The sequence below is a fragment of the Musa acuminata genome, chromosome BXJ2-7 (assembly GCF_036884655.1).
Source record: "Musa acuminata AAA Group cultivar baxijiao chromosome BXJ2-7, Cavendish_Baxijiao_AAA, whole genome shotgun sequence".
NCBI lineage: Eukaryota > Viridiplantae > Streptophyta > Magnoliopsida > Zingiberales > Musaceae > Musa > Musa acuminata.
The window spans coordinates 22394652-22411992 of record NC_088344.1 but is presented as its reverse complement, the minus strand read 5'-3'; the positions used below and the strand labels follow the sequence as shown (position 1 = coordinate 22411992).

Here is a 17341-nt window from a genome sequence, read left to right as displayed (position 1 = left end):
AAAGATGATTGATCAAATTTGCTGCCTTGCCTTCGATACCAGTCGTCCAAACCAGCAAAGTCTGAGGTTGAGAGAACCTGTTGATATCATATGATCACTCTTTCTCTTTGAACTTGACGAAACAACATTGATACCATTTCTTATATATGCCATCATATTAAGGAAACAACAAACAAAACATGAGATGAAAATTGAACTTTGTTATGGCCAATATTTACAAGAACATAAAATTTTCTTTCCCTTCCAATGTTATGATATACATGAACAAACATCATTTTCCGTATAAGTTTTCATACAAGCAAGCTACATATCCAACCACCAGGTCATAGTCGAATCAATAGGGAAGTCGTCATTATCATCTATGATCTCCGTCTGCTCACACCCAACAATGTCGATCGATGACGACGACGAAGCCGCTGCGACCGTGGTTGAATCAGTGTTGGTGCCAAACATCGCCGAGGCTGGAATCGTGTCATCGGACATCAACAAGGCATGGACCTGTTCCAGGCTCGCGAAGAAGTCATCGTCGGTGCTGTACATCTGCTCACACGCAACCAAGTCTATCAACGACGATGAGGAGGAAACATCTGCGACCGTGGTCGAATCAATCCGAGTGTCATCGGACATCGAGAGAAGATCGACAAGGGCTGGCGGTGAGGCCTTCGGGATGGTAGTCGTGGCTGTGTCGGTGTCATCCGACATCGGCAAGGCTTCAAGCTCTCCGGCGAAGAACGCATCGTCGGTGCAGTTCTGCACACCGCCAAGATCGACCGACGACGAAGATGAAGCCAAGAATGCTTCCAGTTCTTCCGTAGTTATCGGGAGCTCACCTCCACCAACGTCCATTGATGATGGAGAGGCGGCTGCGACTCCGGCTTCGTTCGGTGCAACGGAGTCGACAGAGGAAAGATGACTCTCCGGGGGTGGGGGTGTCACAGCAGGAGCCAATGAGGGATGTTGCACCACCGCGGTTGGAGGTGGTGAGACGTCGGATTGCACCACCGCGGTTGGATGTGGTGAGACGTCGGACTGCAATGCTCTGCTGGGATGTGCAACCAATTCCCAGCATGGCTTCTTTGAGAGAGTCGATGCTTTTGCCGAGAGAGTAGAAGATTCGTCTCTATTTCTCTTTAGCCCAACGAAGCTGTCGCCGGTGACCGTGTCTGTCGCGGCCTCCGTTAAGGTGGTCTCAACCGTTTTGATGGTGGTGCCGCCGGAGTAGGCACAATGCGAGCTTCTCTTGACTTGACAGAGAACTCGTCTCTCGAAGCCGCCGGACGAACACATCTCGAACTCGTACATCGTCCACCCGGAGTTCTTCCGCCGACCATCGTTGAAAGAAAGGCAGCTCTTTCGCCCGACCACCATCTCGCGCCCGCCGACCATGGACTTAACGGTTTCTTGCTTTTTGTACAGAGTCCAAGAACCGCTGCCGGCCTTTCGATCGACGCGCGAGCCGCCGCTGTTCTTGGGCTTGCGCTCCGCAAAGAAATAGCCCTCCTGCCGATCGCTGCCGAGAAGATTCCACGGCTCGGTGCCGTAGACGTCCGCGAAGGCGACAGCGCGGCCAGGGAGGGGTGCGCCGGCGACCCAGTTGGCGAGGTAGTCAACCAAGAGTTCCTCCGCCGTGGGAAGGAACCTGTAGCCGCTCGGTACGAGGTCGATGGGCTCCATGGATGGACGACTAAAGATGGTTTCTTGACTAGGAGAGGAGAGGAAATCAACGAGGAGGAGAATGGAGCAGAGGAGAGGCGAGAGGCGCAGGGCGCGGGGAGAGAATTCAGAGTGAGGCGCGGAGAGAAGTCAGAGCGAGAGTGGGAGAAGAGAGAGAGAGAGAGAGATATATATATATATATATAAATATATATATATATATATATATAATATACATATATATGTATATATATACATATATATGTATATATATACATATATTGGGCGCACGGATGGATTCTTGAATCGAATCCTATTGGTTAATGTAAGCTGTTTCTTATTGTGGATTCCGAAGCCCCCAAACTAATTAGACGACATCGTGATCGTCCGCTAGTCCCGATCATTGAATCACGTCCGTTTATTTCGATCTGGAACGCATTGATCCATCGAAAATCCAAATGCGTATTGTTTTGAATCCGAGGCCTATAATGACGTGCGCGTACATAATAACCTCTCCGTCCTTCGCGACCCGGCGACGCAACCGGGAATCCAAAGACGTGGAGGAGGAGGAGGAGGAATAGAGAGAGCGATGGGTCTGCAGGTGATGAGAACAACATCGCTACGTGATTTCTGATCCTCTTTTCCTGTTGTTGTGTTCTATCTTGCTAATTTTACCCATTTTTTTGGGGGATATGGTGACCTAATCTTTGAGCTCTGATTGTGCGTGTATGTTTGTCATAATGATCTTATTTTGCTTAGAACATCTGCGGTTCTATGGCTGACATTTATGTAGTTTCATGGATCTGGAGAGCATGCATGCATGAGGCCCCTTTCTCAGTTAAGATCAGAGGCTTCCTTGATCATTTGGTGAAGGGTTGATTTAGTAGTTAGTGTCTGATCGATTTGTACAGTGATTAGCTTCATGAGACTAGAAAGAATCTTTATGTTACCCCCTTTATTTTCTTTGTCGATATTGTTGGTTGAGTCCTTTTGAACTCTTCCATGGCCTAAGCCTCATTATGAAGGCAAGAACATGGTGACGGAAGAATATGGTTTTTCTTCCGATGAAAAATAGAGACATAATTTCATTTTTGTTATATTTATTGGTATCTTAATTTTATCTGATACAACGAGGCTTAAACTCTTCACATGTTTGTGAATAATTGCTACAATGAGGAAGAAAAACCAGAACGCCTGAAATTAGTGGCCCTAAAGTAATAAATATAATTGCTGAAATCTGCTATCAATTTCCCTCGGTCGATGTTCATGTTATGTGTGCATGTGTGCACACATGAGAAGAAACAACTTTTCCTAAATGATACTCTATTGCACACTTATTTTTGGACGGGAAAGAAAAAACATTTCTCAGAAGAGGAAAAGAAAAAAAATAAAAGAAGTCTTGGTCTTCTGCTCCCCATTTCTTCCAAATTGTTGAATTGAAAAGATGGGCTTATGTTTTGTGTTATTGTTATTATTTATCATTTCTTCTTATTTATGTCATTGAGGCTGTTCCGTCGTTCGTTTTTTTTTTCAGTTTTACTTAGCATATGGCCTTTGTTATAAGTAGTCTATAAGTATTAAGATTATATCTTTATCTACTTCCTAGTTTTTTATTTATGTTTATAAGTGTTTGCTTCTAAGAATCTGTCTTGATGGTATTGGTTATTGTGCCTCATAGTACATTCCGAGTCAATATATTTATTTGCTTGTGGTCTCTTAGAAATCTGTGTCAAGCATAGTATTGGTTTTGATCACGTTGGCCTCAGAACTTTGATAGTTTTCTCTAATAGACTCGATTGATCCAAAGGAACTTTTATTTATGGAGTTAATTAGGCAAGACATTCTTTTTTAGAAGAAGAAAATGATCATTCTGATTCCAACAAACAAGATTTTCTTTTTTCCTTTTTCCATTAGATTCTCGTTTGCTACCTCCAAATAATGTAGCTTACAATTCTGTTTTCCTATTTGCAACTCAAGTCTTTTGCCTTCCTTTTCTTACGTATCAACTACAGGAACGTAGTAAATTTTGGGTTCTCAAATTTGTAATTTCATCAACTCTCTATTGAACTCAAGTTTGAATTTGTGGCATACTCTCTGAATGAGGTGGATTATTGTGTGTGTAACGTGCATAGAGATTCCAGTAAATGCTAGTTCTTAGATCATGGCATGATTTCTGTTCAACTCAAGCTTGTAATGACATGCATAACTGATCTGGGAAGAACAACAAACAAAGATAATTTCTGATGGTAACTGGGATAAGTTGTAGATAGTAGAAAATTTTGCAATGAAAATATTCTGATGACTGCAGCAAAATGATTGTTACGGCCAAAGATTCGATGAGGTCATAAGTCATTTGAATTGGATTCTTGGTTTTGTCTTCATTTATATCCTCTGCCGATGCCTCTCTATTTTTGCTGCAACTTTAAGTATTTTGGTTTTGTGGCTGCTGCATGGCTGACTGCAGTAGGAATTTGTCTCATACACTTGTTTAAATCATCAAGAACAATTTTAGTCAAACTGTGTTCTTACCTTCTTTTTGTTTGAATCCAAACTCCTTTTTTAAGTATCTTGGTTTCTTGATCACTCCTCTGGATGCCGATGAGTTTAAACCTTGCAATAAGAATAATTTGGCTTTGCTAAGTTCAAATGCTTAAGGAGAGGGAAAAACTCAAAATATCTTTCTTTTTTGTCTATTTTGCTTTATTTCTACATCTCTAGTGTCACATGATGAAGGAGATGACTCTTTGTCCTTCCTATTTGATACTTCTGACTATGAATTCTTTGAAGATAGGGAAGAGAAGAAATTGTTGATTAACGTGTTTTTCTACACAAATGTGAATCGAAGTTGACTTAATTATTAATTATCATGTATTTAGTTGGTTTTATTTATGTCGGATTAATTTTTGGATGAATTTTTATCATGATATTGAATGAAATTATTAAGGGCTTATATATATTATTAAAAAATGAGAAAAAATTAATTTTTAAAGGTTAAAATCAAATGTCTTATCATATTCAAATATTTTTTTTAGTTTTTAAAAAATATTTTTTACGAAGTTAAATTAATAAGATTTGTGAGCCCCTTTTTCTCTAAAGATGTTTATTTTATTGTAAGATTTCCCTAGAATAATCCTCAATGTTATATATTTTTGCATTGAGCATCTCAATTTTTTTTTTTTTTGCAGTTCAGTTTATTTTTCATAAATAATAAAACTATCATTAAATGATTAATTGACGGAAATTGAATTCTTTTTTATTTGGTTTTTATTTAGTGGAAACCCTTAAATTGTTCATTATTTTAATTTTATACATTACAAAAAGATTAGCATTATTAATATATAATTAAAATTATACATTTTCAAAATAACTAGTTAAAATTTGATTTAAACATTATAAAATAATAAACTAAGATCCATTTATATGATAATATTTTTATTTTTAAATAATATCTTTTATTTAATATGTCAAAGTTTGATGTGTCTTTTTTTAATGTCGTCATCCGATGCTCGACCATTGAGATGGCAATCGAAGCGATCTCCAATCTTCACTCACACAAAGTTTCACGAACCCTAACGTTAAGTATCTCCCTAGATTGTTTCTTATTGTAACACTTTGTGGATTTTATTTTCCTATGTTCTAGTTTGTTGGTGATGGTGTGTTCTTTGCGGAGCTTAGTGACGTCCTCACAAGAACCACTGAGCTGTGGACGGGTACTCCAGTGTTGAGGTCAGCATCGGTGATCATTATTAGAGCCGCCAGGACCCTGAACGTACTTGATACCGATCTCCAATCTATGTTAAGCCTTGGTGGTACATCCGATTTGGACTTCGTATCATAATTGTGTACGGTGAGAAGGGGAGAAGGATATTGGAGTTGACTTCTGTGGTCCAGTAAAGATTCTACTTTTTGGAAAATGGTGTGGAGCTCTACACCGAAGGTCAACAACAGAGGGCTTTGTGCAATTGCTTGGGCTATCTTTCTGGTACAAGCTTCTCGGAGGTGAGCTCATCGTTAGACATTTTGTCTGTGGCAATTTAATTTAGATTTTGTCTATCTTGCTTGAAAAAATTAAGGTTTTTCATTGGAATTGTTTGTCTAAGATGCTTGAAAGAACTTACAAGTGAGTGTGCCACATTCATGCAGTTTTTCATTGGAATCAGTTTAACAATTATGAGGACATTCTGGTTCTTCCTTGCATGGCCTTTGTTTAAATATGGGTTTGAGACTAGATGATTTGTGTGCAATTGGTTGTAAAGTGATTCCTTGCATTAAGTAAGCTTTCCATTCTCATTATGCATTTGTTGGTTGTAATCTTTTGGCCTCTGCTGTTCTAATTTTGGGGTCTTTAGCAACAATGCATAAAATGAAAACTATTCAGTCGATGATAGTGGTCAAACAACCATGGATGGATCCACAAATGACTTGACTACAGTTTCAGTTTGTTCATTAATACCATCTCATATATAGTTGTACACCTTACAATGCTTTAATAGAACTTGGTTTTCTAGCATTGCTCATATAACGACTTGCCTATTGATAACTTCAAACTAGAAATACTTGTCTGCTATGTCTAAATGCTTCAAATTTTTTACTACAGTAACATTGCTTGTGCTGAAATTTAGATGGATGAATTTATTTACTTCCTAAATGGCAATGAAAACATAGATATCCCTGGAGAAATATATATTCAAGTTCTTAATGATCCCATTTTAACTGACCTATTACTTTTAGAGATTTAAATTTTAGAGTGACGAGAAGAATTTGAATGCTATAACCTTTGTAAAAAAAAAAGAATTGAGATTACATTTCTTCTTGATAAGCCAAGTTTTTCTAATTTATATGTTTCTACTCGTCGTAGATTGAAGATTGGGAGTCCAATCTTTCCAGAAGTATTATTATTTGTTCCTTATCATTTGTTATTTGTTCTCAGGAGTCTCATTCCTTCTTAACATGGAGGAGAAGGGAGCATAGGAGAGGAGAGCAAAGTGAGAGTGAAGCGCTTATATGTAGGTAATGATAGATATGACTGTTGGATCGTTTCTTGAACAGAATCCAAATCTAAATCCTGTGTTTCCTAAAGCCCCAAGATTAATTAATTAATTAATTAATTAATTAGGTTTATATGTTTAATTTGATATATATATTTATTTCGAAATCAAGTTTCCCTAGTTCTCTCCTGTCTTATTTTTCTCTATCCTTCCATCCATAGTGTCTCCGAGATTCTCTATTCCTAACTCTCTATTGAACTCAAGTTTGAATTCGTGGCATACTCTCTGAATGACGTGGATTATTTTGTGTGTAACATGCATAGAGACTCCAGTAAATGCCAGTTCTTAGATCATGGCATGATTCTGTTCAACTCAAGCTTGAAATGACATGCATAACTGATCTTGGAAGAACACCAAACAAAGATAATTTCTGATGGTAACTGGGATAAGTAGTTTATGGTAGAAAATTTTTCAATGAAACTATTCTGACGACGGCAGCAAAATGATTGTTACAGTCAAAATTTTGATGAAGTCATTAAGTCATTGCAATTGGATTCTTGGTTTTTTCTTCATTTATAACGGTTGCCAATGCTTGTGTGTTTTTGCTGCAACTTCAAGCATTATGATTTTGTTGCTGCTGCATGGTTGACTGCAGTAGGAATTTGTCTCATACACATGTTGAAAGCATCAAGAACAATTTTAGTCAAACTGTGTTCTTAGCTTTTTTTATTGTTTGAATCCAAACTCTCCTTTTCAAGTATCTTGCCTTCTTGATCACCCCTCTGGATGCTGATGAGTTTAAACTCTGCAATAAGAATAATTTTGTTTGGCTAAGTTCAAATGTTTGAGGAGAGGGAAAAACTCAAAATATCTTTCTTTTTCTTCTATTTTATTTTATTTCTACATCTCTAGTGCCACATGATGAAGGAGATGACTTTTTGTTCTTCCTATTTGATACTTCTGTCTTTAATTCTTCCTATTTTAACTGACCTTTTGCTTTTAAACATGTCAGGGTGTCCTCGATATCGAAGTAAAGATCATGCTGGACTAGGATCCTAAAAGAAAGCAGGACACCATGACTCCTTTGCCAGATCATTTTACAATTCATGCCCCAAAGGAGGAAGAGGAGTTACACTCCAGAAGAATTTGAATGCTACAACCTTTGCAGAAGGAATTAGGATTACATTTCTTCTTCATAAGCTTCCTTCCGGCATGTAACAAGACAAAGTTCTTCTGATTTATGTGCTTGAACTAGTCGTAGATTAACATGAAGGAAGATTGGGAGTCCTTAGGCCCATATCTTAGTTTGTTCCAATCTTCTCAGGAGTGTTATTTGTTCTTATCATTTGTTTTGAAAACCGACGTGGTTACTCCCACAAATTTTTACTGTTTTGTAGACTTGATGTTAGTTATTTGAATTCGTATGTAACACTTCCAAAGCTGGAATAGTAGACTCAGATTGGTTGTTTAAATTCATTCAAAATTCTGAATATATAATTTAGATGTAATTTGACAATTTTTTCGAGTCGTAAGATGAATGGTATGTTCTTCTATCTCAATTGTATTGTATTTCTTAACGGTGGTTTATCAGGACTAGTTGTTGATACTATGATATTCATCTAATGAATTTAACATGATGCTGACGTTGTTCTCACTCACTATTGAAATCCGATCATATCATATCAACAAGATTTCTGTAGAGAATGCATTTCCTACTATGATATGTGTGTTTAATCTTTTGCATATCAGTTAGAATTTTTTTGGCCATTGTCAATTGCTTCAAACCATGGAATTTTTTTATCGATTCAGTGATTAAAGGTTTGGTTTTCTATAGTATCAGTGCACACCTGTTGTTTTTCTATAGTATCGATTCAGTGATTAAAGGTTTTTAACGATGGATTGACTTGCAGCTTTGTTATTTGTTTTTGTTGTTGTTGTGGACTTCACTCGGAAACAAAAAGTTGGAACATGTTTCCAAAAGATGATTGGTCAAATTTGCTGCCTTGCCTCTGATACCAGTCGTCCAAACCAGCAAAGTCTGAGGTCGAGAGAAGTTGTTGATATCATATGATCACTCTCTCTTTGAACTTGATGTAACAACATTGATACCATTTCTTATAGATGCCATCATATTAAGGAAACAACAAACAAAACATGAGATGAAAATTGAACTTTGTTATGGCCAATATTTACAAGAACAAACATCATTTTCCGTATAAGCTTTCATACAAGCAAGCTATGGATCCAACCACCAAGTCATAGTCGAATCAATAGGGGTGTCATCGGACTTCACGAGGGCTTCAATCCATTGCAGGAAGTCGTCATTATCATCTATGTTCTCCGTCTGCTCACACCCAACAATCTCGATCGATGATGACGACGAAGCCGCTGCGATCGTGGTTGAATCAGTGCTGGTGCCATACATCACCGAGGCTGGAATCGTGTCATCGGACATCAAGGAGGCATGGACCCGTTCCCGGCTCACGAAGAAGTCATCGTCGGTGCTGTGCATCTGCTCGCACGCAACCAAGTCTATCGACGATGATGAGGAGGAAACATCTGCGACCGTGGTCGAATCAAACCGAGTGTCATCGGGCATGGAGAGAAGATCGACAAGGCCCGGCGGTGAGGCCTTCGGGATGGTAGTCGTGGCTGTGTCGGTGTCATCCGACATCAGGAAGGCTTCAACCTCTCTGGCGAAGAACGCATCGTCGGTGCAGTTCTGCTCACCGCCAAGATCGACCGACGACGAAGACGAAGCCCAGAATGCTTCCAGTTCTTCCGTAGTTATCGGGAGCTCACCTCCACCAACGTCCGTTGATGATGGAGAGGCGGCTGCGACTTCGGCTTCGTTCGGTGCAACGGAGTCGACCGAGGAAAGATGACTCTCCGGGGGTGGGGGTGTCACAGCAGGAGCCAATGAGGGATGTTGCACCACCGCGGTTGGAGGTGGTGAGACGTCGGACTGCAATGCTCTGCTGGGATGTGCAACCAACTCCCAGCATGGCTTCTTTGAGAGAGTCGATGCTTTTGCCCAGAGAGTAGAATATTCGTCTCTATTTCTCTTCCGCCCAACGATGCTGTCGCCGGTGACCGTGTCTGTCGCGGCCTCCGTTAAGGTGGTCTCCACCGTTTTGATGGTGGTGCCGCCGGAGTAGGCACAATGCGAGCTTCTCTTGACGTGACAGAGAACTCGTGTCTCGAAGCCGCCGGACGAACACATCTCGAACTCGTACATCGTCCACCCGGAGTTCTTCCGCCGACCATCGTTGAAAGAAAGGCAGCTCTTTCGCCCGACCACCATCTCGCGCCCGCCGACCATGGACTTAACGGTTTCTTGCTTTTTGTACAGAGTCCAAGAACCGCTGCCGGCCTTTCGATCGACGCGCGAGCCGCCGCTGTTCTTGGGCTTGCGCTCCACAAAGAAATAGCCCTCCTGGCGATCGCTGCCTAGAAGATTCCACGGCTCGGTGCCGTAGACGTCCGCGAAGGCGACAGCGCGGCCAGGGAGGGGTGCGCCGGCGACCCAGTTGGCGAGGTAGTCAACCAAGAGTTCCTCCGCCGTGGGAAGGAACCTGTAGCCGCTCGGTACGAGGTCGATGGGCTCCATGGATGGACGACCAAAGACGGTTTCTTGACTAGGAGAGGAGAGGAAATCAACGAGGAGGAGAATGGAGCAGAGGAGAGGCGAGGGCGAGAAGACGGAGTGAGAGTGGGAGAGGCGTGCGATATATGTATATATATATATATATATATATATATGTAGGCAACGGGCGCGCAGAGTGATTCTTGAATCGAATCCACGTAAGCGTGTTTCCTGTTCTGGATTCCGAATCCCCAAATTAATTATATTTATAAGATTTTAGCGTCGTATTATATATTTAATTTGAAATTAACTTTCGCACGTGCTCATCTTCTTTGTGTCTCCAAATCCACCGAGCCCTTCTCCCCGTTCGATCTGTCTCTGCTCGGGAACGGAGGTGAGCATTTTGTCCGAAACACCTCATTTTTCAGCGTAATGCATGGATTTTAGGGCTGATTTTGAGTTTTCTTCGATCGATTTCAGGTTGGTTCGATGATCGCGAAGACGGAGGAGGTATGTGAGCTGCTTCCTCCAGTATTGCCTTGTGGTTTGAGGGTGGGAGCTGACGGAACCAATCAGAGGGACGAGGAGGGTGATCATTTGCCCCTGTATGCCAACGAGGTCCGTCGCATGTTGATTTCGATCTGGAACGCATTGATCCATCGAAAATCCAAATGCATATTGTTTTGAATCCGAGGCCTATAATGACGTGCGCGTACATAATAATCTCTCCGTCCTTCGCGACCCGGCGACGCAACCGGGAATCCAAAAACGCGGAGGAGGAGGAATAGAGAGCGCGATGGGTCTGCAGGTAACGAGAACAACATCGCCACGTGATTTCTGATCCTCTTTTCCTGTTGTTGTGTTCTATTTTGCTAATTTTTCCCATTTTTTTGGGGATATGGTGACCTAATCTTAGAGCTCTGACTGTGCGTGTATGTTAGTCATAATGATCTTATTTTGCTTAGAACATCTGCAGTTCTTTGGCTGGTTATTCTTCGATTTGAACCTTTCATGCTGTTGTTTGGAGCCATATGCTCACATTCATGTAGTTTCATGGATCTGGAGAGCATGAATGCATGAGGCCCCTTTCTCAGTTAAGATCGGATGCTTCCTTGATCATTTGGTGAATGGTTGATTTAGTAGTTAGTGTCTGATCGATTTGTACAGTGATTATCTTCTTGAGACTAGAAAGAATCTTTATGTGTCACCCCCTTTATTTTCTTTGTCGATATTGTTGGTTGAGTCCTTTTGAACTCTTCCATGGCCTAAGCCTCATAATGAAGGCAAGAACATAGTGATGGAAGGATAGGTAAGAAGCATGGATCATATTACATGATGCAGAACTGCATCAGAAATGATCCGCTTGACTTTTGATGGGCCAAGAGACGTCTGATATTGAGTATTTTGTTGACCATAACTATAGATCTCACTGTTAAATTCTATCACAATTTGGAATGTGTAGCTAAAATTTTAGCTATGTGAAATTTGAAGCATCAGGGACTTTTGTTTTTAATTTTGGGTGATTAGTAGTCTTTGATTTGTATTTGTGAATGGAAATGATTTGTATTTTATAATTAGATCGGGGTTGCTTTGACATTTTCTTATAAGTAGAGTTGATCTTTTTAGATGGTAAATTATATATCTATCCTTGCAAAAGCTTGAAGAAGCCATATCGTGAAGGATGGAGTTTTAGTGTTCAGTCTGGTGAACGAGATTGATTTCACAAAGACCAGAGGAAGCATGAGTCTGTTTAAAATCGTGCAATACACTAGAGATGCATGTTTTGAAAATCTATACATATGATGGATCAAAGACATGGTTAAAAATCTAGTGAGCTTCAGAGACAATCTTCCAACACTCTAGATACTTGGAAAACAAACTTGTTGGGATATGTATAACTCTTTGCCTCACCCTCAAATATATGCATTCATTACCTTTAACATGGAGAGCTTATTTTGTACCTGCTTCAAAAATTCATTTGATAATGTTTCAATGTCTATTATCAGTTCTTCTACTTGTGTACCTGTTGGTAGATCTCATGCGCTCCTAATCTAGTTTTGGTTCTTGTAAGTAATAAAATTTCTGATGTAGCCTACAAGAACTCTAATAACATTTATTGGTCCGATTCGAAGTTGCATATCTGTATGCCTAAGAGAAACTCGAATTTAGATTCTTTTCATCAATTTATATTTCATTGGGATCATAATTATAGTTGGAGCATCTTTGCAAGAGCATCCATCATCATTCAATTTTAAACTTTGGTATCCAATGAAAAATAGGGACATAATTTCATTTTTGTTATATTTATTGGTATCTTAATTTTATCAGATACAGTGATGCTTAAACTCTTCACATGTATGTGAATAATTGCTACAATGAGGAAGAAAAACCATAACGACTGAAATTAGTGGCCCTAAAGTAATAAATATAATTGCTAGAATCTGCTATCAATTTCCCTCCGTCGATGTTCATCTTATGTGTGCATGTGTGCACACATGAGAAGAAACAACTTTTCCTAAATGATACTCTATTACACACTTATTTTTGGACGGGAAAGAAAAAATATTTCTCAGAAGAGGAAAAGAAAAAAAATAAAAGAAGTCTTGGTCTTCTGCTCCCCATTTCTTCCAAATAGTTGAATTGAAAACAAGGGCTTATATTTTGTGTTATTGTTATTAATTATCATTTCTTCTTATTTATGTCATTGAGACTGTTCCGTCAATCATTTTTTTCAGTTTTACTTAGCATATGGCCTTTGTTATAAGTAGTCTATAAGTATTAAGATTGTAGTTTTATTTGCTTCCTAGTTTCTGATCTATGTTTATAAGAGTTTGCTTCTAAGAATCTGTCTTGATGGTATTGGTTATTGTGCCTCATAGTACATTCTGAGTCAATATGTTTCTTTATCTTCGAAAACTTACTTAACTGGATGATGATAATCTAATCTTTTGCAGGAAGATTTTGAAGAATATGTTGCAAAAGCTAAAACTTTACCTGTAAATACTACTAAGAAGTGCAAATTGTTCCTGTATGGGCTTTACTAGCAAGCAACCGTCGAACCAGTGAATACTAGTACGTGCTCCTTAATATCTTCTGATTCATTATTTTCATTCTTTGCCAAACAAAATTTTGACACTTTTATCTTTTGTCTCTTTGCAGGCTGACCTGGTATATTCAATATGAGGGATAGAGCCAACTGGGAAGCTTGGAAGGCTGTTGAAGGTTTACAAAATCCAATTGACAAATCTTATATATATAAATATAAATAAATATATATAACTTGTTAGACAAAATTCATTTCTTATTTAATATTAGTAAAATTGACAGGGGAGGAAGCCAAAGGAGGAGGCTATGAGTGACTACCTCACCAAAGTTAAACAGCTGCTCGAGGCAGCTGCTACTGTTGCTTATGCTACTTTATCACATCTTGCTCTATGTAGTACCATGTAAGCTGTTACCTTCTATCTTGAACTTGAATCATCTAGTGGATGTGTTAGTTATGGATTTCATCTCCTTTGTGTCTTAATAATTGACACTATATGAAATCTAATGCAGTATCTTATCATTTCATTAGTGTTTCATTCTAGTTAAGATGCTTGTGGATGTTAAGTTTTTAGGTCAGCAAAGTTAAGTGTGGGCATGTTGAATGAGCATTACCTGCAGCCCATATATTTAGTGAAGCTTCATTGATTCCCAGTAAGACTGTCAATTGTCTGTTAGGTTCTGTTCATTTTTCTCTTCAGTACTACATGCTAGAGATCTTTTATCTTCGTTCAGTTTCTTCCCCTTAAAACCTAGGTGGAAAACAAACTTGTATGGATCTGTATAACTCTTTGCCTCACCCTCAAAGTTATACATTACCTTTAACATGGAGAGCTTATTTTGAACCTGCTTCAAAAATCCATTTGATAATGTTTCAATGTCTATTATCAGTTCTTCTACTTGTGTACCTGTTGGTAGATCTCATGCGCTCCTAATCTAGTTTTGGTTCTTGTAAGTAATACAATTTCTGTTGTACCCTACAAGAACACTAATAACATTTATTGGTCCGATTCGAAGTTGCATATCTGTATGCATAAGAGAAACTCGAATTTAGATTCTTTTCATCATCCAAATTTGTATAGAATGTGTTTTGTGAAAGGCATGGATAGTTGTAATGTAGACCAGTGATTTAAAAAGCGTAGGCGCCAAAAGATGCCATGGTCAAAAAACGACCGTGGCGCTAGGCCCTCGCCCCAGCAAAGTGAGGCACTAAAATATAAAAATATATAATATAATTAATAAATATAATTATTTAAAATTTTAAATAAAAATATACTTTTAAATTAATCTAATAAATACAAATACTATTACTAGTATGCAGTTAACAGTATACTGTTAACAGTATACTATCGAAGAGTGTAAGGGAAGAGTCAGAAGACCGAGGGTGTTGACTGAGAAGAGCGGGAGCGGCAGATGCGAGCAACGACAGTGGCAGCAGCAACGGGAGCGGCAAGCGGCGACAGTGGCACCGGCAGCAGCGAGCAGCAGGAGCGGGAGCGGCAAGCGGCGATGATGGCACCAGTAGCAACGAGCAGCAGGAGCGGAAGCGGCGAGCGGAGACAGTGGCAATGGTAGCAGCGAGTGGCGACAGCAGCAGCGAGAGCGAGAGCGGCGAGCGGAGACAGTGGCAATAGTAGCAGCGGCAACGGGAGCGGGAGTGGCGAGTGGCGACAGTGAGAGCGGCAACGGTAGTAACGAGCAGCGGCAGCAGCAACGAGAGCAGCAGCGGCAATGAGCAGCGGCGGCAGTAGCATGAACGGCAAGCAGGGTTAGGGTTGGGGAAGTCGCGCTAATATTGGTGCTTTAGTTGGTTCGATTGAACCAACCAAAGCACCGGAGACCGAACCAGACCTTAAACGCTGGTTTGGTCACCTGGTTTAACCCAGGCGCTCGCCCGAAGCATCCGGCGCCTGGGCTCGGGCGAGCGCCTAGGCGGCGCCTCTTTGAAGCACGCCACCTGGAAATGAATTGAGACGATTGGGCCTCGCATCGCCTCGCCCGAGTGCCTAGGAGAGCGCCCGAGCGCCTTTTAAATCACTGATGCAGACATTGATCGAGTGTTTTATCTTTCAGTATGCCATCCGACATTTATTTGCTTATGGTCTCTTAAAAATCTGTGTCGAGCATAGTATTTGTTTTGATCACGTTCTCTAATAGACTCGATTACTCTAAAAGAATTTTGCTTTATGGAGTTAATTAGGCAAGACATTCTTTTTTAGAAGAAAATGATCATTCTGATTCCAACAAACAAGATTTTCTTTTTTCCTTTTTCCATTAGATTCTCGTTTGTTACCTCCAAATAATGTAGCTTACAATTCTGTTTTCCTATTTGCAACTCAAGCCTTTTGCCTTCCTTTTCTTCCATATCAACTACAGGAACGCAATGAATTTTGGGTTCTCAAATTTGTAATTTCATCAACTCTCTATTGAACTCAAGTTTGAATTCGTGGCATACTCTCTGAATGAGGTGGATTATTGTGTGTGTAACATGCATTGAGATTCCAGTAAATGCTAGTTCTTAGATCATGGTTTGATTCTGTTCAACTCAAGCTTGAAATGACATGCATAACTGATCTTGGAAGAACAGCAAACAAAGATAATTTCTAATGGTAACTGGGATAAGTAGTAGATAGTAGAAATTTTTTCAATGAAACTATTCTGATTGAAGCAGCAAAATGATTGTTACAGTCAAAATTTTGATGAAGTCATTAAGTCATTGTAATTGGATTCTTGGTTTTGTCTTCATTTATAACCTTTGCCAATGCCTGTGTTTTTTTGCTGCAACTTCAAGCATTATGATTTTGTTGCTACTGCATGGTTGACTGCAGTAGGAATTTGTCTCATACACATGTTGAAAGCATCAAGAACAATTTTAGTCAAACTGTGTTCTTACATTTCTTTTTTTTGTTAGAATCCAAATTCTCTTTTTCAAGTATCTTGCCTTCTTGATCACCCCTCTCGATGCTGATGAGCTTAAACTCTGCAATAAGAATAATTTGGCTTGGCTAAGTTTAAATGCTTGAGGAGAGGGAAAAACTCAAAATATCTTTCTTTTTCTTCTATTTTGCTTTATTTCTACATCTCAAGTGCCACATGATAAAGGAGATGACTTTTTGTTCGTCCTATTTGATACATCTGTCCCTGTCCCTGAATTCTTTCTACATCTCTATTGCGGTATGATTACTTTCATAGAGTTTGGTTTCCTCGCAATGCTCATATAGATACTTGCCTATTGACAACTTCAACTAGAAATGCTTGTTTGGTAGGTTGTACCTAAATGCTTCGAATTTTTTATTGTACTAACCTTGTTTGTGCTAAAATTTAGATGGATGAATTTATTGACTTTCTAAATAGTAATAAAAACACAGATATACCTGGAGAAATATATATATATATATATATATTCAAGTGCTTAATGATCCATTTTAACTGACCTTTTGCTTTTAAAAATGTCAGGGCGTCCTCGATATCGAAATAAAGATCATGCAGGACTAGGATCCTAAAAGAAAGCAGGGCACCATGACTCCTTTGCCAGATCATGTTATAATTCATGCCTCAAAGGAGGAAGAGGAGTTACATTCCAAAAGAATTTGAATGCTACAACCTTTGCAAAAGGAATTAGGATTACATTTCTTCTTCATAAGCTTCCGGCATGTAACAAGACAAAGTTCTTCTGATTTATGCACTTGAACTAGTCATAGATTAACATGAAGGAAGATTGGGAGTCCTTGGGCCCATATCTTAGTTTGTTCCAATCTTCTCAGGAGTGTTATTTGTTCTTATCATTTGTTTTGAAAACCGACGTGGTTACTCCCACAAATTTTTACTATTTTGTAGACTTGATATTAATTATTTGAATTTGTATGTAACTTCCAAAGCTGGAATAGTAGACTCAGATTGGTTGTTTAAATTCATTCAAAATTCTGAATATGTAATTTAGATGTAATTTGACAATTTTTTCGAGTCGTATGATGAATGGTATGTTCTTCTATCTCAATTGTCTTGTATTTCTTAACGGTGGGTTATCAGGACTAGTTGTTGATACTAGATGAATTTAACATGATGCAGACGT

General features: G+C 39.3%; 1 long non-coding RNA gene across 1 annotated transcript; it reads left to right on the top strand.

Moving 5' to 3' along the window:
* Nucleotides 1-10708: 10708 nt before the first annotated feature.
* LOC135616161 (uncharacterized) lies at nucleotides 10709-17223 on the top strand. The gene is made up of 4 exons (XR_010488288.1): nucleotides 10709-11035; nucleotides 13182-13299; nucleotides 13387-13673; nucleotides 16726-17223. It is a non-coding gene; the product is annotated as an uncharacterized LOC135616161 (long non-coding RNA).
* The last annotated feature ends 118 nt before the right edge of the window (nucleotides 17224-17341 follow it).